Source organism: Garra rufa, unplaced genomic scaffold (genome assembly GCF_049309525.1).
Source record: "Garra rufa unplaced genomic scaffold, GarRuf1.0 hap1_unplaced_096, whole genome shotgun sequence".
Classification (NCBI taxonomy): Eukaryota; Metazoa; Chordata; class Actinopteri; order Cypriniformes; family Cyprinidae; genus Garra; species Garra rufa.
Genome location: NW_027394371.1, coordinates 26,959 through 51,870, shown reverse-complemented (window position 1 = coordinate 51,870; position 24,912 = coordinate 26,959). Strand labels below are relative to the sequence as shown.

Below are 24,912 nucleotides of genomic sequence, written 5' to 3'. Positions count from 1 at the left end.
GTCCTTTTTACGTTTGTACAAAATGCGTGGGTCTATGACTACAAAATCATAATATATATATAAATAAATAGTATGATGCTGCTGATATTAACATGCTCACAGATGTTTTGTTTTGTTGTTTTTAGTGATTGGAAACCTGCACAACACATGAATCCTGCTGACATTTACTTGAGTCTCCTCAAACTGTTTTCCTGAGAGCACTGTACCATCTTCAGATGTTAAAGAAGTCCACAAGTGAATCTCAAGTTATTTTTCTTGATAAATAAATCTATTCAAAATAAGCTACAAACATATTTTGTCCTTATATTCCTCCTTCATTCATTCCTTTGTTCCTCTCAGTCATCTGACTGAATAACTAATTATGCGGCTCATTATGCAGGTCTTTGTCTTCTCAGGTGTGAATCACAGCATTATTCATGATCATTCACGCCTTCTTCGCATACAGCCATTCTAAGCAAAAAGTGTCTTCAAAAATTTAAATCAATATACTGTTTTGTGTAAACAAGTGAACGAGATGATTTTCACATCATTTGATAGAAAAAACTCTAGCCTAACACATCCAGTTCTCAAAGTCTTGTGAACAAATATTCTGTATGTGTTTCATGACTTTATTTCAGTGACTTCAAAAATTTTGTTTTTCACTAAGCACGCATAAACGTTGTTTTCTCAAAAACACAAACATGTACATTCATGTTGCTTACATATTATTGTAGCCCAAATTGTGCTGATTACAATATAATCAGATTTGGGCCATTCATATGTTTTTAAGATACTGAAAAAAGCACAAATGTCAGGGCATGTCAAAACTTCTTCAGGGCCCAAAAACACCCTCAGTCCCCAGAGGGTTAAGGTCCAGTGCTAAAGGAACCGAACGACAAGGATGGGATTAGCAGTCCATCGCCTTAACCACTCGGCCTCCCCGCCCCCTTGCTGACTGAGAGAGGCCATGCTGCGGACCTTTTCAGCTGCTGCTGTGCTTTCAGCAGGCTGTTTTGAGCACAGAGGGAATAGTGAATGAGCCGTCTTTTACACACCTCTAATCTGTTCCGTAGAAACACGGTGCAGCAACCCGTGCCAGGAGACTGTTTGTGCGGCAGTTTAAAGCTTGCTACCACCTTGTCGGTTCACATCCACGTAGGTGCCTGAAAAGGTCACGACCGTCGCCGGCATTCTTTCGCAGAGGCAATATTGTAGCCTGTGAGGTTTATCCGAGGCGCGATCATTGCTGGTTGAAAACTTTACCCAATACCCCGCCAGGATGACTTGAAATACAGTCAGCTTTGGCAATTTTTGCTAGCCTCTCTGGAGGCTTAGAGTATTGTTGAGAAAAAGTAGTCTTGTTTCGTTTAGGTTTTGCTTCTCGTTGAAAAGGTGTCTGCTGATGATTGAGCGCCAGAGCCAGAAGGCTTGTTGTTTTGTAAATATGTCCTCAAGACGGGTATCATTAAACTGCAGCGCAATTACAGCTCACCGTTACCCATCGTAAACAGGTTGGGCCTGTCTGGTCCGGTGGGCTCTCAGTGGCGCTAAAGCTTCCAGTGCATGTCGAGCACAATGTATTAGCCTTCCACCGCCTTAACCGCTGGACCACCTCGTCATCTTGCGTGGTTTCTTTGTTTAACACTCCTGAATCATGTGCATGTGGATGCCTTCTTCGTCTTTTGTTTCAGCCGCCGAGGGCCTGTTTTCCACTGAGGCCCTGCGTCAAACTCCCTATGAGACACAATCGAACGTTAGTAGTAACCTCCGATTACGGCCGAATGTGGATTCTGCTCGGACGACGGGGCACCGGTACATCCTTTGTAGCTTTGGCTTGTTAGCCAAACGCTACAGCAGTTTGCCATTTCCCATCAAATCATCCTTGATTTCCTTAAGAAAGGTGCCCCAAATTGGTGGAAAATCACATCTCAACCATACGCTGTCCAAAGCATTGACCCGCCTTCACGCGGCAAAACAGAACGTGTTGTTGGCCCGCACTGCTGGGTCAAACTGCGCTTCCCAAAAATAGATTGGGTCAAAACCGACAGAAGAAAACTCTAAGCCTGCTCTAAGCCCTACCCACGGGGAGGGCTCGACAGTCTCGCACAACGCGAGAGCCTCCGTTTCGCCTGTGTAATTTGGGGGCCGATGAAAACTGGGTCCGACCCGGTGAAGAAGCCCACGACCAGCCCGGCTAGCTCAGTCGGTAGAGCATGAGACTCTTAATCTCAGGGTCGTGGGTTCGAGCCCCACGTTGGGCGGCTCTGTTGACTCTCTTTCTTCCCAAAAGGGTGGCTGGCGGGCTCCAGCGTGCCCATTCGCCGCGCAGGCTGAGTGGATTTTGCGAGCTCCGGAAACATCTTTCAAAACAGATGTCGCTGTTAGTGCGAGCGATTTTAATCCCTATCACTAACCCTAACCCTTGCTTTTACACCGGTGATCCGGCGGCAGCAAGCAACAGCGGCTGTCTCTGTGGCGCAATCGTTTAGCGCGTTCGGCTGTTAACCGAAAGGTTGGTGGTTCGAGCCCACCCAGGGTCGTGTGAAATGCCGGAGTTTTGCACGCGCGTCAGGTGTCCACTAACGCCTATGCCATTCTTAGGGTTGCGAGGCACAGCTTTCTCAGGGCGTTTATCTTGTGCACCTTCAATAAGCTGGCTTGTTTTAAAAGAATTCAGCGGCGGGTGTTTGGTGAACATTTTCACCAGCTCGAGTAGTTTGCTGTGGCATGTGGATGCCTTCTTTACTGATGATCTGTCTCTGGGGCTCATCTAGTTGACATAGTTTCCGCTGACATTCGGCTGAAGGTGCTGATCCACTATCTGCTCTTGGTACGGACTGGAACCGGGGGACTGTAGTGACCATCAGATCGGAATACAGAATGGATCTGGTGGCTACGGTGACCTCAGAATAAGAAGAAACAGACTAATATTAATGTAGATGCAAAAGTTCCATGTTGCCACAAAGTCAATACCCAATACCCCACCGGGATGACTTGAAATACAGTCAGCATCGGCAATTTTTGCCAGTCTCTCTGGAGGCTTGTTGAGAAAGATAGTCTTGCTTCGTTTTGTTTCCTTTTATTGGCGTGGCTGGTTGTTGGTCCTCGTCAAAGAGGTGTCCACCGATCATAGCGTGCCGGAGCCAGAAGACTTGTTGTTTTGTCAATATGTTCTCAAGACTTTGCGGCAGTTATCAATAAACTACAGCACAGTCACAGCTCGCCGCTACCCATCGTAAACAGGTTGGGCCTGTCTGTTCCGGTGGGCTCTCAGTGGTGCTAAAGCATCAAATGAAGAGGATGGGATTCGAACCCACACAAACCAAGGCGTGCCGAGCACAACGGACTAGCCTTGCATCGCCTTAACCACTCGACCACCTTTCGTTTTGCGCGGTCCTTTTGTTTAACACTCCCGATTCAGACCACCAGCTCATTAGTAGAGCGCTCGGTGAACTGAACTGAGTGTGTCAGATAGGGAAGACACACAAAAATTGCAGAGTGGGGTCCCCAGGACCGAGGATCACTGCTAAATGTACCGAACGACGAGGATGGGATTCGAACCCACGCGTGCAGAGCACAATGGATTAGCAGTCCATCGCCTTAACCACTCGGCCACCTCGTCATATTACGTGGCGTCTTTTATTTAGCACTCCCGATTCAGATCATCAGCTCATTAGTAGAGAACTCAAAGAACTGAACTGAGTGTGTTAGATAAGGAGGACACACAAAAAGTTCAGCATGGGGTCCCCAGGACCTAGATTAAGGTCCAGTGCTAAAGGAACCGAACGACAAGGATGGGATTAGCAGTCCATCGCCTTAACCACTCGGCCTCCCCGCCCCCTTGCTGACTGAGAGAGGCCATGCTGCGGACCTTTTCAGCTGCTGCTGTGCTTTCAGCAGGCTGTTTTGAGCACAGAGGGAATAGTGAATGAGCCGTCTTTTACACACCTCTAATCTGTTCCGTAGAAACACGGTGCAGCAACCCGTGCCAGGAGACTGTTTGTGCGGCAGTTTAAAGCTTGCTACCACCTTGTCGGTTCACATCCACGTAGGTGCCTGAAAAGGTCACGACCGTCGCCGGCATTGTTTCGCAGAGGCAATATTGTAGCCTGTGAGGTTTATCCGAGGCGCGATCATTGCTGGTTGAAAACTTTACCCAATACCCCGCCAGGATGACTTGAAATACAGTCAGCTTTGGCAATTTTTGCTAGCCTCTCTGGAGGCTTAGAGTATTGTTGAGAAAAAGTAGTCTTGTTTCGTTTAGGTTTTGCTTCTCGTTGAAAAGGTGTCTGCTGATGATTGAGCGCCAGAGCCAGAAGGCTTGTTGTTTTGTAAATATGTCCTCAAGACGGGTATCATTAAACTGCAGCGCAATTACAGCTCACCGTTACCCATCGTAAACAGGTTGGGCCTGTCTGGTCCGGTGGGCTCTCAGTGGCGCTAAAGCTTCCAGTGCATGTCGAGCACAATGTATTAGCCTTCCACCGCCTTAACCGCTGGACCACCTCGTCATCTTGCGTGGTTTCTTTGTTTAACACTCCTGAATCATGTGCATGTGGATGCCTTCTTCGTCTTTTGTTTCAGCCGCCGAGGGCCTGTTTTCCACTGAGGCCCTGCGTCAAACTCCCTATGAGACACAATCGAACGTTAGTAGTAACCTCCGATTACGGCCGAATGTGGATTCTGCTCGGACGACGGGGCACCGGTACATCCTTTGTAGCTTTGGCTTGTTAGCCAAACGCTACAGCAGTTTGCCATTTCCCATCAAATCATCCTTGATTTCCTTAAGAAAGGTGCCCCAAATTGGTGGAAAATCACATCTCAACCATACGCTGTCCAAAGCATTGACCCGCCTTCACGCGGCAAAACAGAACGTGTTGTTGGCCCGCACTGCTGGGTCAAACTGCGCTTCCCAAAAATAGATTGGGTCAAAACCGACAGAAGAAAACTCTAAGCCTGCTCTAAGCCCTACCCACGGGGAGGGCTCGACAGTCTCGCACAACGCGAGAGCCTCCGTTTCGCCTGTGTAATTTGGGGGCCGATGAAAACTGGGTCCGACCCGGTGAAGAAGCCCACGACCAGCCCGGCTAGCTCAGTCGGTAGAGCATGAGACTCTTAATCTCAGGGTCGTGGGTTCGAGCCCCACGTTGGGCGGCTCTGTTGACTCTCTTTCTTCCCAAAAGGGTGGCTGGCGGGCTCCAGCGTGCCCATTCGCCGCGCAGGCTGAGTGGATTTTGCGAGCTCCGGAAACATCTTTCAAAACAGATGTCGCTGTTAGTGCGAGCGATTTTAATCCCTATCACTAACCCTAACCCTTGCTTTTACACCGGTGATCCGGCGGCAGCAAGCAACAGCGGCTGTCTCTGTGGCGCAATCGTTTAGCGCGTTCGGCTGTTAACCGAAAGGTTGGTGGTTCGAGCCCACCCAGGGTCGTGTGAAATGCCGGAGTTTTGCACGCGCGTCAGGTGTCCACTAACGCCTATGCCATTCTTAGGGTTGCGAGGCACAGCTTTCTCAGGGCGTTTATCTTGTGCACCTTCAATAAGCTGGCTTGTTTTAAAAGAATTCAGCGGCGGGTGTTTGGTGAACATTTTCACCAGCTCGAGTAGTTTGCTGTGGCATGTGGATGCCTTCTTTACTGATGATCTGTCTCTGGGGCTCATCTAGTTGACATAGTTTCCGCTGACATTCGGCTGAAGGTGCTGATCCACTATCTGCTCTTGGTACGGACTGGAACCGGGGGACTGTAGTGACCATCAGATCGGAATACAGAATGGATCTGGTGGCTACGGTGACCTCAGAATAAGAAGAAACAGACTAATATTAATGTAGATGCAAAAGTTCCATGTTGCCACAAAGTCAATACCCAATACCCCACCGGGATGACTTGAAATACAGTCAGCATCGGCAATTTTTGCCAGTCTCTCTGGAGGCTTGTTGAGAAAGATAGTCTTGCTTCGTTTTGTTTCCTTTTATTGGCGTGGCTGGTTGTTGGTCCTCGTCAAAGAGGTGTCCACCGATCATAGCGTGCCGGAGCCAGAAGACTTGTTGTTTTGTCAATATGTTCTCAAGACTTTGCGGCAGTTATCAATAAACTACAGCACAGTCACAGCTCGCCGCTACCCATCGTAAACAGGTTGGGCCTGTCTGTTCCGGTGGGCTCTCAGTGGTGCTAAAGCATCAAATGAAGAGGATGGGATTCGAACCCACACAAACCAAGGCGTGCCGAGCACAACGGACTAGCCTTGCATCGCCTTAACCACTCGACCACCTTTCGTTTTGCGCGGTCCTTTTGTTTAACACTCCCGATTCAGACCACCAGCTCATTAGTAGAGCGCTCGGTGAACTGAACTGAGTGTGTCAGATAGGGAAGACACACAAAAATTGCAGAGTGGGGTCCCCAGGACCGAGGATCACTGCTAAATGTACCGAACGACGAGGATGGGATTCGAACCCACGCGTGCAGAGCACAATGGATTAGCAGTCCATCGCCTTAACCACTCGGCCACCTCGTCATATTACGTGGCGTCTTTTATTTAGCACTCCCGATTCAGATCATCAGCTCATTAGTAGAGAACTCAAAGAACTGAACTGAGTGTGTTAGATAAGGAGGACACACAAAAAGTTCAGCATGGGGTCCCCAGGACCTAGATTAAGGTCCAGTGCTAAAGGAACCGAACGACAAGGATGGGATTAGCAGTCCATCGCCTTAACCACTCGGCCTCCCCGCCCCCTTGCTGACTGAGAGAGGCCATGCTGCGGACCTTTTCAGCTGCTGCTGTGCTTTCAGCAGGCTGTTTTGAGCACAGAGGGAATAGTGAATGAGCCGTCTTTTACACACCTCTAATCTGTTCCGTAGAAACACGGTGCAGCAACCCGTGCCAGGAGACTGTTTGTGCGGCAGTTTAAAGCTTGCTACCACCTTGTCGGTTCACATCCACGTAGGTGCCTGAAAAGGTCACGACCGTCGCCGGCATTCTTTCGCAGAGGCAATATTGTAGCCTGTGAGGTTTATCCGAGGCGCGATCATTGCTGGTTGAAAACTTTACCCAATACCCCGCCAGGATGACTTGAAATACAGTCAGCTTTGGCAATTTTTGCTAGCCTCTCTGGAGGCTTAGAGTATTGTTGAGAAAAAGTAGTCTTGTTTCGTTTAGGTTTTGCTTCTCGTTGAAAAGGTGTCTGCTGATGATTGAGCGCCAGAGCCAGAAGGCTTGTTGTTTTGTAAATATGTCCTCAAGACGGGTATCATTAAACTGCAGCGCAATTACAGCTCACCGTTACCCATCGTAAACAGGTTGGGCCTGTCTGGTCCGGTGGGCTCTCAGTGGCGCTAAAGCTTCCAGTGCATGTCGAGCACAATGTATTAGCCTTCCACCGCCTTAACCGCTGGACCACCTCGTCATCTTGCGTGGTTTCTTTGTTTAACACTCCTGAATCATGTGCATGTGGATGCCTTCTTCGTCTTTTGTTTCAGCCGCCGAGGGCCTGTTTTCCACTGAGGCCCTGCGTCAAACTCCCTATGAGACACAATCGAACGTTAGTAGTAACCTCCGATTACGGCCGAATGTGGATTCTGCTCGGACGACGGGGCACCGGTACATCCTTTGTAGCTTTGGCTTGTTAGCCAAACGCTACAGCAGTTTGCCATTTCCCATCAAATCATCCTTGATTTCCTTAAGAAAGGTGCCCCAAATTGGTGGAAAATCACATCTCAACCATACGCTGTCCAAAGCATTGACCCGCCTTCACGCGGCAAAACAGAACGTGTTGTTGGCCCGCACTGCTGGGTCAAACTGCGCTTCCCAAAAATAGATTGGGTCAAAACCGACAGAAGAAAACTCTAAGCCTGCTCTAAGCCCTACCCACGGGGAGGGCTCGACAGTCTCGCACAACGCGAGAGCCTCCGTTTCGCCTGTGTAATTTGGGGGCCGATGAAAACTGGGTCCGACCCGGTGAAGAAGCCCACGACCAGCCCGGCTAGCTCAGTCGGTAGAGCATGAGACTCTTAATCTCAGGGTCGTGGGTTCGAGCCCCACGTTGGGCGGCTCTGTTGACTCTCTTTCTTCCCAAAAGGGTGGCTGGCGGGCTCCAGCGTGCCCATTCGCCGCGCAGGCTGAGTGGATTTTGCGAGCTCCGGAAACATCTTTCAAAACAGATGTCGCTGTTAGTGCGAGCGATTTTAATCCCTATCACTAACCCTAACCCTTGCTTTTACACCGGTGATCCGGCGGCAGCAAGCAACAGCGGCTGTCTCTGTGGCGCAATCGTTTAGCGCGTTCGGCTGTTAACCGAAAGGTTGGTGGTTCGAGCCCACCCAGGGTCGTGTGAAATGCCGGAGTTTTGCACGCGCGTCAGGTGTCCACTAACGCCTATGCCATTCTTAGGGTTGCGAGGCACAGCTTTCTCAGGGCGTTTATCTTGTGCACCTTCAATAAGCTGGCTTGTTTTAAAAGAATTCAGCGGCGGGTGTTTGGTGAACATTTTCACCAGCTCGAGTAGTTTGCTGTGGCATGTGGATGCCTTCTTTACTGATGATCTGTCTCTGGGGCTCATCTAGTTGACATAGTTTCCGCTGACATTCGGCTGAAGGTGCTGATCCACTATCTGCTCTTGGTACGGACTGGAACCGGGGGACTGTAGTGACCATCAGATCGGAATACAGAATGGATCTGGTGGCTACGGTGACCTCAGAATAAGAAGAAACAGACTAATATTAATGTAGATGCAAAAGTTCCATGTTGCCACAAAGTCAATACCCAATACCCCACCGGGATGACTTGAAATACAGTCAGCATCGGCAATTTTTGCCAGTCTCTCTGGAGGCTTGTTGAGAAAGATAGTCTTGCTTCGTTTTGTTTCCTTTTATTGGCGTGGCTGGTTGTTGGTCCTCGTCAAAGAGGTGTCCACCGATCATAGCGTGCCGGAGCCAGAAGACTTGTTGTTTTGTCAATATGTTCTCAAGACTTTGCGGCAGTTATCAATAAACTACAGCACAGTCACAGCTCGCCGCTACCCATCGTAAACAGGTTGGGCCTGTCTGTTCCGGTGGGCTCTCAGTGGTGCTAAAGCATCAAATGAAGAGGATGGGATTCGAACCCACACAAACCAAGGCGTGCCGAGCACAACGGACTAGCCTTGCATCGCCTTAACCACTCGACCACCTTTCGTTTTGCGCGGTCCTTTTGTTTAACACTCCCGATTCAGACCACCAGCTCATTAGTAGAGCGCTCGGTGAACTGAACTGAGTGTGTCAGATAGGGAAGACACACAAAAATTGCAGAGTGGGGTCCCCAGGACCGAGGATCACTGCTAAATGTACCGAACGACGAGGATGGGATTCGAACCCACGCGTGCAGAGCACAATGGATTAGCAGTCCATCGCCTTAACCACTCGGCCACCTCGTCATATTATGTGGCGTCTTTTATTTAGCACTCCCGATTCAGATCATCAGCTCATTAGTAGAGAACTCAAAGAACTGAACTGAGTGTGTTAGATAAGGAGGACACACAAAAAGTTCAGCATGGGGTCCCCAGGACCTAGATTAACCCCCTGGGGACGAAAAACGCCCTGGGGCGTTTTGAGGCAGTTTCCCAAAAGGAACTTTAATTACTTTGTCATTTCTGATTGTACAGATAAAAGCAGTACATTAATCGAATCTGTAAAGGGTCTACTTTTATTTGTATATACTCACAAAAAATAAAAAAAAACATTGTGATTTTGCAAAATAAAGAAAACAAAAAGGGTGTGCTGTCTACCGCGTTGATCTCCGTGATCTTCATTCAGAAACGCGTCAGTAAAATATACTATAACTCAGCCAATATACAACACAGAGACATGACCAATATGTCTAGACAAAGCTTGATATGTATACTTTTAAACGAAGTAAGTTTTGCCGAAAACAAATATCCTGTGATAAAATAATCAATATGAAACCAACACGATGTCCAGTCTCTCCGGTCTGCTTCATTATTTTATAATTAGATCACGCCCACGAGCTGTTCCCTATTCATATTCAAATCGTCCACGTGAGGGCGCCGCGCCAAAAGTAGACGCCCACATCACGGTAAACAAAGGAGAAACTTCGTTCAAGTTAGTCATTTCTGGAAGAAGACTCTGTCAGGAATAAAACGTACTTCAGAAGACATGAGTAAGTTTTTTTTTTCTCTTATTAGCCTACTTGTTAGTTATTACTGTGACAGAATGTGCAAACATTTGACCAGTTAAGACTTATTGCCAACTATAATTCCTGACTACAGCAAGTGAAACATTATAAAGTACGTTTCATTTCACTGCATCTAAATGACTCATGATGCCAGTATGTTTTTAATAGTCTGTTCAATAAAGAATGATGCAATATAAAGGTTATAGTGTTCACATTTAAGCTTAACAGTTATAATATAGCCTAGTTTCTTAGTATTCTATAATACACACAAAGCATGCTTATGTTTGACTATAAGATCATAATTATTTATTTAGTTATTAATGTATCTTACAACAGTAGGATGTAATATGAGGGTTTACACTTAGTCTATGTTTTGACAATATGTATTAATACTGTGTTCTCGAATGGATGTTTAACACGATACAATTTTTTTTATTAGTTTCTCAGATATAAAATGTCCTTTTTACGTTTGTACAAAATGCGTGGGTCTATGACTACAAAATCATAATATATATATAAATAAATAGTATGATGCTGCTGATATTAACATGCTCACAGATGTTTTGTTTTGTTGTTTTTAGTGATTGGAAACCTGCACAACACATGAATCCTGCTGACATTTACTTGAGTCTCCTCAAACTGTTTTCCTGAGAGCACTGTACCATCTTCAGATGTTAAAGAAGTCCACAAGTGAATCTCAAGTTATTTTTCTTGATAAATAAATCTATTCAAAATAAGCTACAAACATATTTTGTCCTTATATTCCTCCTTCATTCATTCCTTTGTTCCTCTCAGTCATCTGACTGAATAACTAATTATGCGGCTCATTATGCAGGTCTTTGTCTTCTCAGGTGTGAATCACAGCATTATTCATGATCATTCACGCCTTCTTCGCATACAGCCATTCTAAGCAAAAAGTGTCTTCAAAAATTTAAATCAATATACTGTTTTGTGTAAACAAGTGAACGAGATGATTTTCACATCATTTGATAGAAAAAACTCTAGCCTAACACATCCAGTTCTCAAAGTCTTGTGAACAAATATTCTGTATGTGTTTCATGACTTTATTTCAGTGACTTCAAAAATTTTGTTTTTCACTAAGCACGCATAAACGTTGTTTTCTCAAAAACACAAACATGTACATTCATGTTGCTTACATATTATTGTAGCCCAAATTGTGCTGATTACAATATAATCAGATTTGGGCCATTCATATGTTTTTAAGATACTGAAAAAAGCACAAATGTCAGGGCATGTCAAAACTTCTTCAGGGCCCAAAAACACCCTCAGTCCCCAGAGGGTTAAGGTCCAGTGCTAAAGGAACCGAACGACAAGGATGGGATTAGCAGTCCATCGCCTTAACCACTCGGCCTCCCCGCCCCCTTGCTGACTGAGAGAGGCCATGCTGCGGACCTTTTCAGCTGCTGCTGTGCTTTCAGCAGGCTGTTTTGAGCACAGAGGGAATAGTGAATGAGCCGTCTTTTACACACCTCTAATCTGTTCCGTAGAAACACGGTGCAGCAACCCGTGCCAGGAGACTGTTTGTGCGGCAGTTTAAAGCTTGCTACCACCTTGTCGGTTCACATCCACGTAGGTGCCTGAAAAGGTCACGACCGTCGCCGGCATTCTTTCGCAGAGGCAATATTGTAGCCTGTGAGGTTTATCCGAGGCGCGATCATTGCTGGTTGAAAACTTTACCCAATACCCCGCCAGGATGACTTGAAATACAGTCAGCTTTGGCAATTTTTGCTAGCCTCTCTGGAGGCTTAGAGTATTGTTGAGAAAAAGTAGTCTTGTTTCGTTTAGGTTTTGCTTCTCGTTGAAAAGGTGTCTGCTGATGATTGAGCGCCAGAGCCAGAAGGCTTGTTGTTTTGTAAATATGTCCTCAAGACGGGTATCATTAAACTGCAGCGCAATTACAGCTCACCGTTACCCATCGTAAACAGGTTGGGCCTGTCTGGTCCGGTGGGCTCTCAGTGGCGCTAAAGCTTCCAGTGCATGTCGAGCACAATGTATTAGCCTTCCACCGCCTTAACCGCTGGACCACCTCGTCATCTTGCGTGGTTTCTTTGTTTAACACTCCTGAATCATGTGCATGTGGATGCCTTCTTCGTCTTTTGTTTCAGCCGCCGAGGGCCTGTTTTCCACTGAGGCCCTGCGTCAAACTCCCTATGAGACACAATCGAACGTTAGTAGTAACCTCCGATTACGGCCGAATGTGGATTCTGCTCGGACGACGGGGCACCGGTACATCCTTTGTAGCTTTGGCTTGTTAGCCAAACGCTACAGCAGTTTGCCATTTCCCATCAAATCATCCTTGATTTCCTTAAGAAAGGTGCCCCAAATTGGTGGAAAATCACATCTCAACCATACGCTGTCCAAAGCATTGACCCGCCTTCACGCGGCAAAACAGAACGTGTTGTTGGCCCGCACTGCTGGGTCAAACTGCGCTTCCCAAAAATAGATTGGGTCAAAACCGACAGAAGAAAACTCTAAGCCTGCTCTAAGCCCTACCCACGGGGAGGGCTCGACAGTCTCGCACAACGCGAGAGCCTCCGTTTCGCCTGTGTAATTTGGGGGCCGATGAAAACTGGGTCCGACCCGGTGAAGAAGCCCACGACCAGCCCGGCTAGCTCAGTCGGTAGAGCATGAGACTCTTAATCTCAGGGTCGTGGGTTCGAGCCCCACGTTGGGCGGCTCTGTTGACTCTCTTTCTTCCCAAAAGGGTGGCTGGCGGGCTCCAGCGTGCCCATTCGCCGCGCAGGCTGAGTGGATTTTGCGAGCTCCGGAAACATCTTTCAAAACAGATGTCGCTGTTAGTGCGAGCGATTTTAATCCCTATCACTAACCCTAACCCTTGCTTTTACACCGGTGATCCGGCGGCAGCAAGCAACAGCGGCTGTCTCTGTGGCGCAATCGTTTAGCGCGTTCGGCTGTTAACCGAAAGGTTGGTGGTTCGAGCCCACCCAGGGTCGTGTGAAATGCCGGAGTTTTGCACGCGCGTCAGGTGTCCACTAACGCCTATGCCATTCTTAGGGTTGCGAGGCACAGCTTTCTCAGGGCGTTTATCTTGTGCACCTTCAATAAGCTGGCTTGTTTTAAAAGAATTCAGCGGCGGGTGTTTGGTGAACATTTTCACCAGCTCGAGTAGTTTGCTGTGGCATGTGGATGCCTTCTTTACTGATGATCTGTCTCTGGGGCTCATCTAGTTGACATAGTTTCCGCTGACATTCGGCTGAAGGTGCTGATCCACTATCTGCTCTTGGTACGGACTGGAACCGGGGGACTGTAGTGACCATCAGATCGGAATACAGAATGGATCTGGTGGCTACGGTGACCTCAGAATAAGAAGAAACAGACTAATATTAATGTAGATGCAAAAGTTCCATGTTGCCACAAAGTCAATACCCAATACCCCACCGGGATGACTTGAAATACAGTCAGCATCGGCAATTTTTGCCAGTCTCTCTGGAGGCTTGTTGAGAAAGATAGTCTTGCTTCGTTTTGTTTCCTTTTATTGGCGTGGCTGGTTGTTGGTCCTCGTCAAAGAGGTGTCCACCGATCATAGCGTGCCGGAGCCAGAAGACTTGTTGTTTTGTCAATATGTTCTCAAGACTTTGCGGCAGTTATCAATAAACTACAGCACAGTCACAGCTCGCCGCTACCCATCGTAAACAGGTTGGGCCTGTCTGTTCCGGTGGGCTCTCAGTGGTGCTAAAGCATCAAATGAAGAGGATGGGATTCGAACCCACACAAACCAAGGCGTGCCGAGCACAACGGACTAGCCTTGCATCGCCTTAACCACTCGACCACCTTTCGTTTTGCGCGGTCCTTTTGTTTAACACTCCCGATTCAGACCACCAGCTCATTAGTAGAGCGCTCGGTGAACTGAACTGAGTGTGTCAGATAGGGAAGACACACAAAAATTGCAGAGTGGGGTCCCCAGGACCGAGGATCACTGCTAAATGTACCGAACGACGAGGATGGGATTCGAACCCACGCGTGCAGAGCACAATGGATTAGCAGTCCATCGCCTTAACCACTCGGCCACCTCGTCATATTACGTGGCGTCTTTTATTTAGCACTCCCGATTCAGATCATCAGCTCATTAGTAGAGAACTCAAAGAACTGAACTGAGTGTGTTAGATAAGGAGGACACACAAAAAGTTCAGCATGGGGTCCCCAGGACCTAGATTAAGGTCCAGTGCTAAAGGAACCGAACGACAAGGATGGGATTAGCAGTCCATCGCCTTAACCACTCGGCCTCCCCGCCCCCTTGCTGACTGAGAGAGGCCATGCTGCGGACCTTTTCAGCTGCTGCTGTGCTTTCAGCAGGCTGTTTTGAGCACAGAGGGAATAGTGAATGAGCCGTCTTTTACACACCTCTAATCTGTTCCGTAGAAACACGGTGCAGCAACCCGTGCCAGGAGACTGTTTGTGCGGCAGTTTAAAGCTTGCTACCACCTTGTCGGTTCACATCCACGTAGGTGCCTGAAAAGGTCACGACCGTCGCCGGCATTGTTTCGCAGAGGCAATATTGTAGCCTGTGAGGTTTATCCGAGGCGCGATCATTGCTGGTTGAAAACTTTACCCAATACCCCGCCAGGATGACTTGAAATACAGTCAGCTTTGGCAATTTTTGCTAGCCTCTCTGGAGGCTTAGAGTATTGTTGAGAAAAAGTAGTCTTGTTTCGTTTAGGTTTTGCTTCTCGTTGAAAAGGTGTCTGCTGATGATTGAGCGCCAGAGCCAGAAGGCTTGTTGTTTTGTAAATATGTCCTCAAGACGGGTATCATTAAACTGCAGCGCAATTACAGCTCACCGTTACCCATCGTAAACAGGTTGGGCCTGTCTGGTCCGGTGGGCTCTCAGTGGCGCTAAAGCTTCCAGTGCATGTCGAGCACAATGTATTAGCCTTCCACCGCCTTAACCGCTGGACCACCTCGTCATCTTGCGTGGTTTCTTTGTTTAACACTCCTGAATCATGTGCATGTGGATGCCTTCTTCGTCTTTTGTTTCAGCCGCCGAGGGCCTGTTTTCCACTGAGGCCCTGCGTCAAACTCCCTATGAGACACAATCGAACGTTAGTAGTAACCTCCGATTACGGCCGAATGTGGATTCTGCTCGGACGACGGGGCACCGGTACATCCTTTGTAGCTTTGGCTTGTTAGCCAAACGCTACAGCAGTTTGCCATTTCCCATCAAATCATCCTTGATTTCCTTAAGAAAGGTGCCCCAAATTGGTGGAAAATCACATCTCAACCATACGCTGTCCAAAGCATTGACCCGCCTTCACGCGGCAAAACAGAACGTGTTGTTGGCCCGCACTGCTGGGTCAAACTGCGCTTCCCAAAAATAGATTGGGTCAAAACCGACAGAAGAAAACTCTAAGCCTGCTCTAAGCCCTACCCACGGGGAGGGCTCGACAGTCTCGCACAACGCGAGAGCCTCCGTTTCGCCTGTGTAATTTGGGGGCCGATGAAAACTGGGTCCGACCCGGTGAAGAAGCCCACGACCAGCCCGGCTAGCTCAGTCGGTAGAGCATGAGACTCTTAATCTCAGGGTCGTGGGTTCGAGCCCCACGTTGGGCGGCTCTGTTGACTCTCTTTCTTCCCAAAAGGGTGGCTGGCGGGCTCCAGCGTGCCCATTCGCCGCGCAGGCTGAGTGGATTTTGCGAGCTCCGGAAACATCTTTCAAAACAGATGTCGCTGTTAGTGCGAGCGATTTTAATCCCTATCACTAACCCTAACCCTTGCTTTTACACCGGTGATCCGGCGGCAGCAAGCAACAGCGGCTGTCTCTGTGGCGCAATCGTTTAGCGCGTTCGGCTGTTAACCGAAAGGTTGGTGGTTCGAGCCCACCCAGGGTCGTGTGAAATGCCGGATTTTTGCACGCGCGTCAGGTGTCCACTAACGCCTATGCCATTCTTAGGGTTGCGAGGCACAGCTTTCTCAGGGCGTTTATCTTGTGCACCTTCAATAAGCTGGCTTGTTTTAAAAGAATTCAGCGGCGGGTGTTTGGTGAACATTTTCACCAGCTCGAGTAGTTTGCTGTGGCATGTGGATGCCTTCTTTACTGATGATCTGTCTCTGGGGCTCATCTAGTTGACATAGTTTCCGCTGACATTCGGCTGAAGGTGCTGATCCACTATCTGCTCTTGGTACGGACTGGAACCGGGGGACTGTAGTGACCATCAGATCGGAATACAGAATGGATCTGGTGGCTACGGTGACCTCAGAATAAGAAGAAACAGACTAATATTAATGTAGATGCAAAAGTTCCATGTTGCCACAAAGTCAATACCCAATACCCCACCGGGATGACTTGAAATACAGTCAGCATCGGCAATTTTTGCCAGTCTCTCTGGAGGCTTGTTGAGAAAGATAGTCTTGCTTCGTTTTGTTTCCTTTTATTGGCGTGGCTGGTTGTTGGTCCTCGTCAAAGAGGTGTCCACCGATCATAGCGTGCCGGAGCCAGAAGACTTGTTGTTTTGTCAATATGTTCTCAAGACTTTGCGGCAGTTATCAATAAACTACAGCACAGTCACAGCTCGCCGCTACCCATCGTAAACAGGTTGGGCCTGTCTGTTCCGGTGGGCTCTCAGTGGTGCTAAAGCATCAAATGAAGAGGATGGGATTCGAACCCACACAAACCAAGGCGTGCCGAGCACAACGGACTAGCCTTGCATCGCCTTAACCACTCGACCACCTTTCGTTTTGCGCGGTCCTTTTGTTTAACACTCCCGATTCAGACCACCAGCTCATTAGTAGAGCGCTCGGTGAACTGAACTGAGTGTGTCAGATAGGGAAGACACACAAAAATTGCAGAGTGGGGTCCCCAGGACCGAGGATCACTGCTAAATGTACCGAACGACGAGGATGGGATTCGAACCCACGCGTGCAGAGCACAATGGATTAGCAGTCCATCGCCTTAACCACTCGGCCACCTCGTCATATTACGTGGCGTCTTTTATTTAGCACTCCCGATTCAGATCATCAGCTCATTAGTAGAGAACTCAAAGAACTGAACTGAGTGTGTTAGATAAGGAGGACACACAAAAAGTTCAGCATGGGGTCCCCAGGACCTAGATTAAGGTCCAGTGCTAAAGGAACCGAACGACAAGGATGGGATTAGCAGTCCATCGCCTTAACCACTCGGCCTCCCCGCCCCCTTGCTGACTGAGAGAGGCCATGCTGCGGACCTTTTCAGCTGCTGCTGTGCTTTCAGCAGGCTGTTTTGAGCACAGAGGGAATAGTGAATGAGCCGTCTTTTACACACCTCTAATCTGTTCCGTAGAAACACGGTGCAGCAACCCGTGCCAGGAGACTGTTTGTGCGGCAGTTTAAAGCTTGCTACCACCTTGTCGGTTCACATCCACGTAGGTGCCTGAAAAGGTCACGACCGTCGCCGGCATTCTTTCGCAGAGGCGATATTGTAGCCTGTGAGGTTTATCCGAGGCGCGATCATTGCTGGTTGAAAACTTTACCCAATACCCCGCCAGGATGACTTGAAATACAGTCAGCTTTGGCAATTTTTGCTAGCCTCTCTGGAGGCTTAGAGTATTGTTGAGAAAAAGTAGTCTTGTTTCGTTTAGGTTTTGCTTCTCGTTGAAAAGGTGTCTGCTGATGATTGAGCGCCAGAGCCAGAAGGCTTGTTGTTTTGTAAATATGTCCTCAAGACGGGTATCATTAAACTGCAGCGCAATTACAGCTCACCGTTACCCATCGTAAACAGGTTGGGCCTGTCTGGTCCGGTGGGCTCTCAGTGGCGCTAAAGCTTCCAGTGCATGTCGAGCACAATGTATTAGCCTTCCACCGCCTTAACCGCTGGACCACCTCGTCATCTTGCGTGGTTTCTTTGTTTAACACTCCTGAATCATGTGCATGTGGATGCCTTCTTCGTCTTTTGTTTCAGCCGCCGAGGGCCTGTTTTCCACTGAGGCCCTGCGTCAAACTCCCTATGAGACACAATCGAACGTTAGTAGTAACCTCCGATTACGGCCGAATGTGGATTCTGCTCGGACGACGGGGCACCGGTACATCCTTTGTAGCTTTGGCTTGTTAGCCAAACGCTACAGCAGTTTGCCATTTCCCATCAAATCATCCTTGATTTCCTTAAGAAAGGTGCCCCAAATTGGTGGAAAATCACATCTCAACCATACGCTGTCCAAAGCATTGACCCGCCTTCACGCGGCAAAACAGAACGTGTTGTTGGCCCGCACTGCTGGGTCAAACTGCGCTTCCCAAAAATAGATTGGGTCAAAACCGACAGAAGAAAACTCTAAGCCTGCTCTAAGCCCTACCCACGGGGAGGGCTCGACAGTCTCGCACAACGCGAGAGCCTCCGTTTCGCCTGTGTAATTTGGGGGCCGATGAAAACTGGGTCCGACCCGGTGAAGAAGCCCACGACCAGCCCGGCTAGCTCAGTCGGTAGAGCATGAGACTCTTAATCTCAGGGTCGTGGGTTCGAGCCCCACGTTGGGCGGCTCTGTTGACTCTCTTTCTTCCCAAAAGGGTGGCTGGCGGGCTCCAGCGTGCCCATTCGCCGCGCAGGCTGAGTGGATTTTGCGAGCTCCGGAAACATCTTTCAAAACAGATGTCGCTGTTAGTGCGAGCGATTTTAATCCCTATCACTAACCCTAACCCTTGCTTTTACACCGGTGATCCGGCGGCAGCAAGCAACAGCGGCTGTCTCTGTGGCGCAATCGTTTAGCGCGTTCGGCTGTTAACCGAAAGGTTGGTGGTTCGAGCCCACCCAGGGTCGTGTGAAATGCCGGAGTTTTGCACGCGCGTCAGGTGTCCACTAACGCCTATGCCATTCTTAGGGTTGCGAGGCACAGCTTTCTCAGGGCGTTTATCTTGTGCACCTTCAATAAGCTGGCTTGTTTTAAAAGAATTCAGCGGCGGGTGTTTGGTGAACATTTTCACCAGCTCGAGTAGTTTGCTGTGGCATGTGGATGCCTTCTTTACTGATGATCTGTCTCTGGGGCTCATCTAGTTGACATAGTTTCCGCTGACATTCGGCTGAAGGTGCTGATCCACTATCTGCTCTTGGTACGGACTGGAACCGGGGGACTGTAGTGACCATCAGATCGGAATACAGAATGGATCTGGTGGCTACGGTGACCTCAGAATAAGAAGAAACAGACTAATATTAATGTAGATGCAAAAGTTCCATGTTGCCACAAAGTCAATACCCAATACCCCACCGGGATGACTTGAAATACAGTCAGCATCGGCAATTTTTGCCAGTCTCTCTGGAGGCTTGTTGAGAAAGATAGTCTTGCTTCGTTTTGTTTCCTTTTATTGGCGTGGCTGGTTGTTGGTCCTCGTCAAAGAGGTGTCCACCGATCATAGCGTGCCGGAGCCAGAAGACTTGTTGTTTTGTCAATATGTTCTCAAGACTTTGCGGCAGTTATCAATAAACTACAGCACAGTCACAGCTCGCCGCTACCCATCGTAAACAGGTTGGGCCTGTCTGTTCCGGTGGGCTCTCAGTGGTGCTAAAGCATCAAATGAAGAGGATGGGATTCGAACCCACACAAACCAAGGCGTGCCGAGCACAACGGACTAGCCTTGCATCGCCTTAACCACTCGACCACCTTTCGTTTTGCGCGGTCCTTTTGTTTAACACTCCCGATTCAGACCACCAGCTCATTAGTAGAGCGCTCGGTGAACTGAACTGAGTGTGTCAGATAGGGAAGACACACAAAAATTGCAGAGTGGGGTCCCCAGGACCGAGGATCACTGCTAAATGTACCGAACGACGAGGATGGGATTCGAACCCACGCGTGCAGAGCACAATGGATTAGCAGTCCATCGCCTTAACCACTCGGCCACCTCGTCATATTACGTGGCGTCTTTTATTTAGCACTCCCGATTCAGATCATCAGCTCATTAGTAGAGAACTCAAAGAACTGAACTGAGTGTGTTAGATAAGGAGGACACACAAAAAGTTCAGCATGGGGTCCCCAGGACCTAGATTAAGGTCCAGTGCTAAAGGAACCGAACGACAAGGATGGGATTAGCAGTCCATCGCCTTAACCACTCGGCCTCCCCGCCCCCTTGCTGACTGAGAGAGGCCATGCTGCGGACCTTTTCAGCTGCTGCTGTGCTTTCAGCAGGCTGTTTTGAGCACAGAGGGAATAGTGAATGAGCCGTCTTTTACACACCTCTAATCTGTTCCGTAGAAACACGGTGCAGCAACCCGTGCCAGGAGACTGTTTGTGCGGCAGTTTAAAGCTTGCTACCACCTTGTCGGTTCACATCCACGTAGGTGCCTGAAAAGGTCACGACCGTCGCCGGCATTCTTTCGCAGAGGCAATATTGTAGCCTGTGAGGTTTATCCGAGGCGCGATCATTGCTGGTTGAAAACTTTACCCAATACCCCGCCAGGATGACTTGAAATACAGTCAGCTTTGGCAATTTTTGCTAGCCTCTCTGGAGGCTTAGAGTATTGTTGAGAAAAAGTAGTCTTGTTTCGTTTAGGTTTTGCTTCTCGTTGAAAAGGTGTCTGCTGATGATTGAGCGCCAGAGCCAGAAGGCTTGTTGTTTTGTAAATATGTCCTCAAGACGGGTATCATTAAACTGCAGCGCAATTACAGCTCACCGTTACCCATCGTAAACAGGTTGGGCCTGTCTGGTCCGGTGGGCTCTCAGTGGCGCTAAAGCTTCCAGTGCATGTCGAGCACAATGTATTAGCCTTCCACCGCCTTAACCGCTGGACCACCTCGTCATCTTGCGTGGTTTCTTTGTTTAACACTCCTGAATCATGTGCATGTGGATGCCTTCTTCGTCTTTTGTTTCAGCCGCCGAGGGCCTGTTTTCCACTGAGGCCCTGCGTCAAACTCCCTATGAGACACAATCGAACGTTAGTAGTAACCTCCGATTACGGCCGAATGTGGATTCTGCTCGGACGACGGGGCACCGGTACATCCTTTGTAGCTTTGGCTTGTTAGCCAAACGCTACAGCAGTTTGCCATTTCCCATCAAATCATCCTTGATTTCCTTAAGAAAGGTGCCCCAAATTGGTGGAAAATCACATCTCAACCATACGCTGTCCAAAGCATTGACCCGCCTTCACGCGGCAAAACAGAACGTGTTGTTGGCCCGCACTGCTGGGTCAAACTGCGCTTCCCAAAAATAGATTGGGTCAAAACCGACAGAAGAAAACTCTAAGCCTGCTCTAAGCCCTACCCACGGGGAGGGCTCGACAGTCTCGCACAACGCGAGAGCCTCCGTTTCGCCTGTGTAATTTGGGGGCCGATGAAAACTGGGTCCGACCCGGTGAAGAAGCCCACGACCAGCCCGGCTAGCTCAGTCGGTAGAGCATGAGACTCTTAATCTCAGGGTCGTGGGTTCGAGCCCCACGTTGGGCGGCTCTGTTGACTCTCTTTCTTCCCAAAAGGGTGGCTGGCGGGCTCCAGCGTGCCCATTCGCCGCGCAGGCTGAGTGGATTTTGCGAGCTCCGGAAACATCTTTCAAAACAGATGTCGCTGTTAGTGCGAGCGATTTTAATCCCTATCACTAACCCTAACCCTTGCTTTTACACCGGTGATCCGGCGGCAGCAAGCAACAGCGGCTGTCTCTGTGGCGCAATCGTTTAGCGCGTTCGGCTGTTAACCGAAAGGTTGGTGGTTCGAGCCCACCCAGGGTCGTGTGAAATGCCGGAGTTTTGCACGCGCGTCAGGTGTCCACTAACGCCTATGCCATTCTTAGGGTTGCGAGGCACAGCTTTCTCAGGGCGTTTATCTTGTGCACCTTCAATAAGCTGGCTTGTTTTAAAAGAATTCAGCGGCGGGTGTTTGGTGAACATTTTCACCAGCTCGAGTAGTTTGCTGTGGCATGTGGATGCCTTCTTTACTGATGATCTGTCTCTGGGGCTCATCTAGTTGACATAGTTTCCGCTGACATTCGGCTGAAGGTGCTGATCCACTATCTGCTCTTGGTACGGACTGGAACCGGGGGACTGTAGTGACCATCAGATCGGAATACAGAATGGATCTGGTGGCTACGGTGACCTCAGAATAAGAAGAAACAGACTAATATTAATGTAGATGCAAAAGTTCCATGTTGCCACAAAGTCAATACCCAATACCCCACCGGGATGACTTGAAATACAGTCAGCATCGGCAATTTTTGCCAGTCTCTCTGGAGGCTTGTTGAGAAAGATAGTCTTGCTTCGTTTTGTTTCCTTTTATTGGCGTGGCTGGTTGTTGGTCCTCGTCAAAGAGGTGTCCACCGATCATAGCGTGCCGGAGCCAGAAGACTTGTTGTTTTGTCAATATGTTCTCAAGACTTTGCGGCAGTTATCAATAAACTACAGCACAGTCACAGCTCGCCGCTACCCATCGTAAACAGGTTGGGCCTGTCTGTTCCGGTGGGCTCTCAGTGGTGCTAAAGCATCAAATGAAGAGGATGGGATTCGAACCCACACAAACCAAGGCGTGCCGAGCACAACGGACTAGCCTTGCATCGCCTTAACCACTCGACCACCTTTCGTTTTGCGCGGTCCTTTTGTTTAACACTCCCGATTCAGACCACCAGCTCATTAGTAGAGCGCTCGGTGAACTGAACTGAGTGTGTCAGATAGGGAAGACACACAAAAATTGCAGAGTGGGGTCCCCAGGACCGAGGATCACTGCTAAATGTACCGAACGACGAGGATGGGATTCGAACCCACGCGTGCAGAGCACAATGGATTAGCAGTCCATCGCCTTAACCACTCGGCCACCTCGTCATATTACGTGGCGTCTTTTATTTAGCACTCCCGATTCAGATCATCAGCTCATTAGTAGAGAACTCAAAGAACTGAACTGAGTGTGTTAGATAAGGAGGACACACAAAAAGTTCAGCATGGGGTCCCCAGGACCTAGATTAAGGTCCAGTGCTAAAGGAACCGAACGACAAGGATGGGATTAGCAGTCCATCGCCTTAACCACTCGGCCTCCCCGCCCCCTTGCTGACTGAGAGAGGCCATGCTGCGGACCTTTTCAGCTGCTGCTGTGCTTTCAGCAGGCTGTTTTGAGCACAGAGGGAATAGTGAATGAGCCGTCTTTTACACACCTCTAATCTGTTCCGTAGAAACACGGTGCAGCAACCCGTGCCAGGAGACTGTTTGTGCGGCAGTTTAAAGCTTGCTACCACCTTGTCGGTTCACATCCACGTAGGTGCCTGAAAAGGTCACGACCGTCGCCGGCATTCTTTCGCAGAGGCGATATTGTAGCCTGTGAGGTTTATCCGAGGCGCGATCATTGCTGGTTGAAAACTTTACCCAATACCCCGCCAGGATGACTTGAAATACAGTCAGCTTTGGCAATTTTTGCTAGCCTCTCTGGAGGCTTAGAGTATTGTTGAGAAAAAGTAGTCTTGTTTCGTTTAGGTTTTGCTTCTCGTTGAAAAGGTGTCTGCTGATGATTGAGCGCCAGAGCCAGAAGGCTTGTTGTTTTGTAAATATGTCCTCAAGACGGGTATCATTAAACTGCAGCGCAATTACAGCTCACCGTTACCCATCGTAAACAGGTTGGGCCTGTCTGGTCCGGTGGGCTCTCAGTGGCGCTAAAGCTTCCAGTGCATGTCGAGCACAATGTATTAGCCTTCCACCGCCTTAACCGCTGGACCACCTCGTCATCTTGCGTGGTTTCTTTGTTTAACACTCCTGAATCATGTGCATGTGGATGCCTTCTTCGTCTTTTGTTTCAGCCGCCGAGGGCCTGTTTTCCACTGAGGCCCTGCGTCAAACTCCCTATGAGACACAATCGAACGTTAGTAGTAACCTCCGATTACGGCCGAATGTGGATTCTGCTCGGACGACGGGGCACCGGTACATCCTTTGTAGCTTTGGCTTGTTAGCCAAACGCTACAGCAGTTTGCCATTTCCCATCAAATCATCCTTGATTTCCTTAAGAAAGGTGCCCCAAATTGGTGGAAAATCACATCTCAACCATACGCTGTCCAAAGCATTGACCCGCCTTCACGCGGCAAAACAGAACGTGTTGTTGGCCCGCACTGCTGGGTCAAACTGCGCTTCCCAAAAATAGATTGGGTCAAAACCGACAGAAGAAAACTCTAAGCCTGCTCTAAGCCCTACCCACGGGGAGGGCTCGACAGTCTCGCACAACGCGAGAGCCTCCGTTTCGCCTGTGTAATTTGGGGGCCGATGAAAACTGGGTCCGACCCGGTGAAGAAGCCCACGACCAGCCCGGCTAGCTCAGTCGGTAGAGCATGAGACTCTTAATCTCAGGGTCGTGGGTTCGAGCCCCACGTTGGGCGGCTCTGTTGACTCTCTTTCTTCCCAAAAGGGTGGCTGGCGGGCTCCAGCGTGCCCATTCGCCGCGCAGGCTGAGTGGATTTTGCGAGCTCCGGAAACATCTTTCAAAACAGATGTCGCTGTTAGTGCGAGCGATTTTAATCCCTATCACTAACCCTAACCCTTGCTTTTACACCGGTGATCAGGCGGCAGCAAGCAACAGCGGCTGTCTCTGTGGCGCAATCGTTTAGCGCGTTCGGCTGTTAACCGAAAGGTTGGTGGTTCGAGCCCACCCAGGGTCGTGTGAAATGCCGGAGTTTTGCACGCGCGTCAGGTGTCCACTAACGCCTATGCCATTCTTAGGGTTGCGAGGCACAGCTTTCTCAGGGCGTTTATCTTGTGCACCTTCAATAAGCTGGCTTGTTTTAAAAGAATTCAGCGGCGGGTGTTTGGTGAACATTTTCACCAGCTCGAGTAGTTTGCTGTGGCATGTGGATGCCTTCTTTACTGATGATCTGTCTC

The 24,912-nt window shown here is 49.0% G+C and overlaps 23 non-coding genes across 23 annotated transcripts; 16 read left to right on the top strand and 7 right to left on the bottom strand.

Moving 5' to 3' along the window:
* The first annotated feature begins 1,168 nt into the window (after positions 1 to 1,168).
* On the top strand, positions 1,169 to 1,309 carry LOC141316524 (U4 spliceosomal RNA). Its single transcript, XR_012351425.1, has one exon. It is a non-coding gene; the product is annotated as a U4 spliceosomal RNA (small nuclear RNA).
* Positions 1,310 to 2,167: 858 nt separating this feature from the next.
* trnak-cuu (transfer RNA lysine (anticodon CUU)) lies at positions 2,168 to 2,240 on the top strand. The gene has a single exon. It is a non-coding gene; the product is annotated as a tRNA-Lys (tRNA).
* Positions 2,241 to 3,519: 1,279 nt separating this feature from the next.
* Positions 3,520 to 3,601, bottom strand: trnas-gcu (transfer RNA serine (anticodon GCU)). Its single transcript has one exon. It is a non-coding gene; the product is annotated as a tRNA-Ser (tRNA).
* Positions 3,602 to 4,061: 460 nt separating this feature from the next.
* On the top strand, positions 4,062 to 4,202 carry LOC141316517 (U4 spliceosomal RNA). The gene has a single exon (XR_012351419.1). It is a non-coding gene; the product is annotated as a U4 spliceosomal RNA (small nuclear RNA).
* Positions 4,203 to 5,060: 858 nt separating this feature from the next.
* On the top strand, positions 5,061 to 5,133 carry trnak-cuu (transfer RNA lysine (anticodon CUU)). The gene has a single exon. It is a non-coding gene; the product is annotated as a tRNA-Lys (tRNA).
* A 1,279-nt stretch (positions 5,134 to 6,412) lies between these two features.
* Positions 6,413 to 6,494, bottom strand: trnas-gcu (transfer RNA serine (anticodon GCU)). The gene has a single exon. It is a non-coding gene; the product is annotated as a tRNA-Ser (tRNA).
* Positions 6,495 to 6,954: 460 nt separating this feature from the next.
* On the top strand, positions 6,955 to 7,095 carry LOC141316523 (U4 spliceosomal RNA). The gene has a single exon (XR_012351424.1). It is a non-coding gene; the product is annotated as a U4 spliceosomal RNA (small nuclear RNA).
* An 858-nt stretch (positions 7,096 to 7,953) lies between these two features.
* trnak-cuu (transfer RNA lysine (anticodon CUU)) lies at positions 7,954 to 8,026 on the top strand. Its single transcript has one exon. It is a non-coding gene; the product is annotated as a tRNA-Lys (tRNA).
* A 1,279-nt stretch (positions 8,027 to 9,305) lies between these two features.
* trnas-gcu (transfer RNA serine (anticodon GCU)) lies at positions 9,306 to 9,387 on the bottom strand. Its single transcript has one exon. It is a non-coding gene; the product is annotated as a tRNA-Ser (tRNA).
* Positions 9,388 to 11,769: 2,382 nt separating this feature from the next.
* Positions 11,770 to 11,910, top strand: LOC141316521 (U4 spliceosomal RNA). The gene has a single exon (XR_012351423.1). It is a non-coding gene; the product is annotated as a U4 spliceosomal RNA (small nuclear RNA).
* An 858-nt stretch (positions 11,911 to 12,768) lies between these two features.
* trnak-cuu (transfer RNA lysine (anticodon CUU)) lies at positions 12,769 to 12,841 on the top strand. The gene has a single exon. It is a non-coding gene; the product is annotated as a tRNA-Lys (tRNA).
* Positions 12,842 to 14,120: 1,279 nt separating this feature from the next.
* Positions 14,121 to 14,202, bottom strand: trnas-gcu (transfer RNA serine (anticodon GCU)). The gene has a single exon. It is a non-coding gene; the product is annotated as a tRNA-Ser (tRNA).
* A 460-nt stretch (positions 14,203 to 14,662) lies between these two features.
* Positions 14,663 to 14,803, top strand: LOC141316516 (U4 spliceosomal RNA). The gene has a single exon (XR_012351418.1). It is a non-coding gene; the product is annotated as a U4 spliceosomal RNA (small nuclear RNA).
* Positions 14,804 to 15,661: 858 nt separating this feature from the next.
* Positions 15,662 to 15,734, top strand: trnak-cuu (transfer RNA lysine (anticodon CUU)). Its single transcript has one exon. It is a non-coding gene; the product is annotated as a tRNA-Lys (tRNA).
* Positions 15,735 to 17,013: 1,279 nt separating this feature from the next.
* Positions 17,014 to 17,095, bottom strand: trnas-gcu (transfer RNA serine (anticodon GCU)). The gene has a single exon. It is a non-coding gene; the product is annotated as a tRNA-Ser (tRNA).
* Positions 17,096 to 17,555: 460 nt separating this feature from the next.
* On the top strand, positions 17,556 to 17,696 carry LOC141316515 (U4 spliceosomal RNA). The gene has a single exon (XR_012351416.1). It is a non-coding gene; the product is annotated as a U4 spliceosomal RNA (small nuclear RNA).
* An 858-nt stretch (positions 17,697 to 18,554) lies between these two features.
* Positions 18,555 to 18,627, top strand: trnak-cuu (transfer RNA lysine (anticodon CUU)). Its single transcript has one exon. It is a non-coding gene; the product is annotated as a tRNA-Lys (tRNA).
* Positions 18,628 to 19,906: 1,279 nt separating this feature from the next.
* Positions 19,907 to 19,988, bottom strand: trnas-gcu (transfer RNA serine (anticodon GCU)). The gene has a single exon. It is a non-coding gene; the product is annotated as a tRNA-Ser (tRNA).
* A 460-nt stretch (positions 19,989 to 20,448) lies between these two features.
* Positions 20,449 to 20,589, top strand: LOC141316518 (U4 spliceosomal RNA). The gene has a single exon (XR_012351420.1). It is a non-coding gene; the product is annotated as a U4 spliceosomal RNA (small nuclear RNA).
* An 858-nt stretch (positions 20,590 to 21,447) lies between these two features.
* On the top strand, positions 21,448 to 21,520 carry trnak-cuu (transfer RNA lysine (anticodon CUU)). Its single transcript has one exon. It is a non-coding gene; the product is annotated as a tRNA-Lys (tRNA).
* A 1,279-nt stretch (positions 21,521 to 22,799) lies between these two features.
* Positions 22,800 to 22,881, bottom strand: trnas-gcu (transfer RNA serine (anticodon GCU)). Its single transcript has one exon. It is a non-coding gene; the product is annotated as a tRNA-Ser (tRNA).
* Positions 22,882 to 23,341: 460 nt separating this feature from the next.
* LOC141316514 (U4 spliceosomal RNA) lies at positions 23,342 to 23,482 on the top strand. The gene has a single exon (XR_012351415.1). It is a non-coding gene; the product is annotated as a U4 spliceosomal RNA (small nuclear RNA).
* An 858-nt stretch (positions 23,483 to 24,340) lies between these two features.
* On the top strand, positions 24,341 to 24,413 carry trnak-cuu (transfer RNA lysine (anticodon CUU)). The gene has a single exon. It is a non-coding gene; the product is annotated as a tRNA-Lys (tRNA).
* The last annotated feature ends 499 nt before the right edge of the window (positions 24,414 to 24,912 follow it).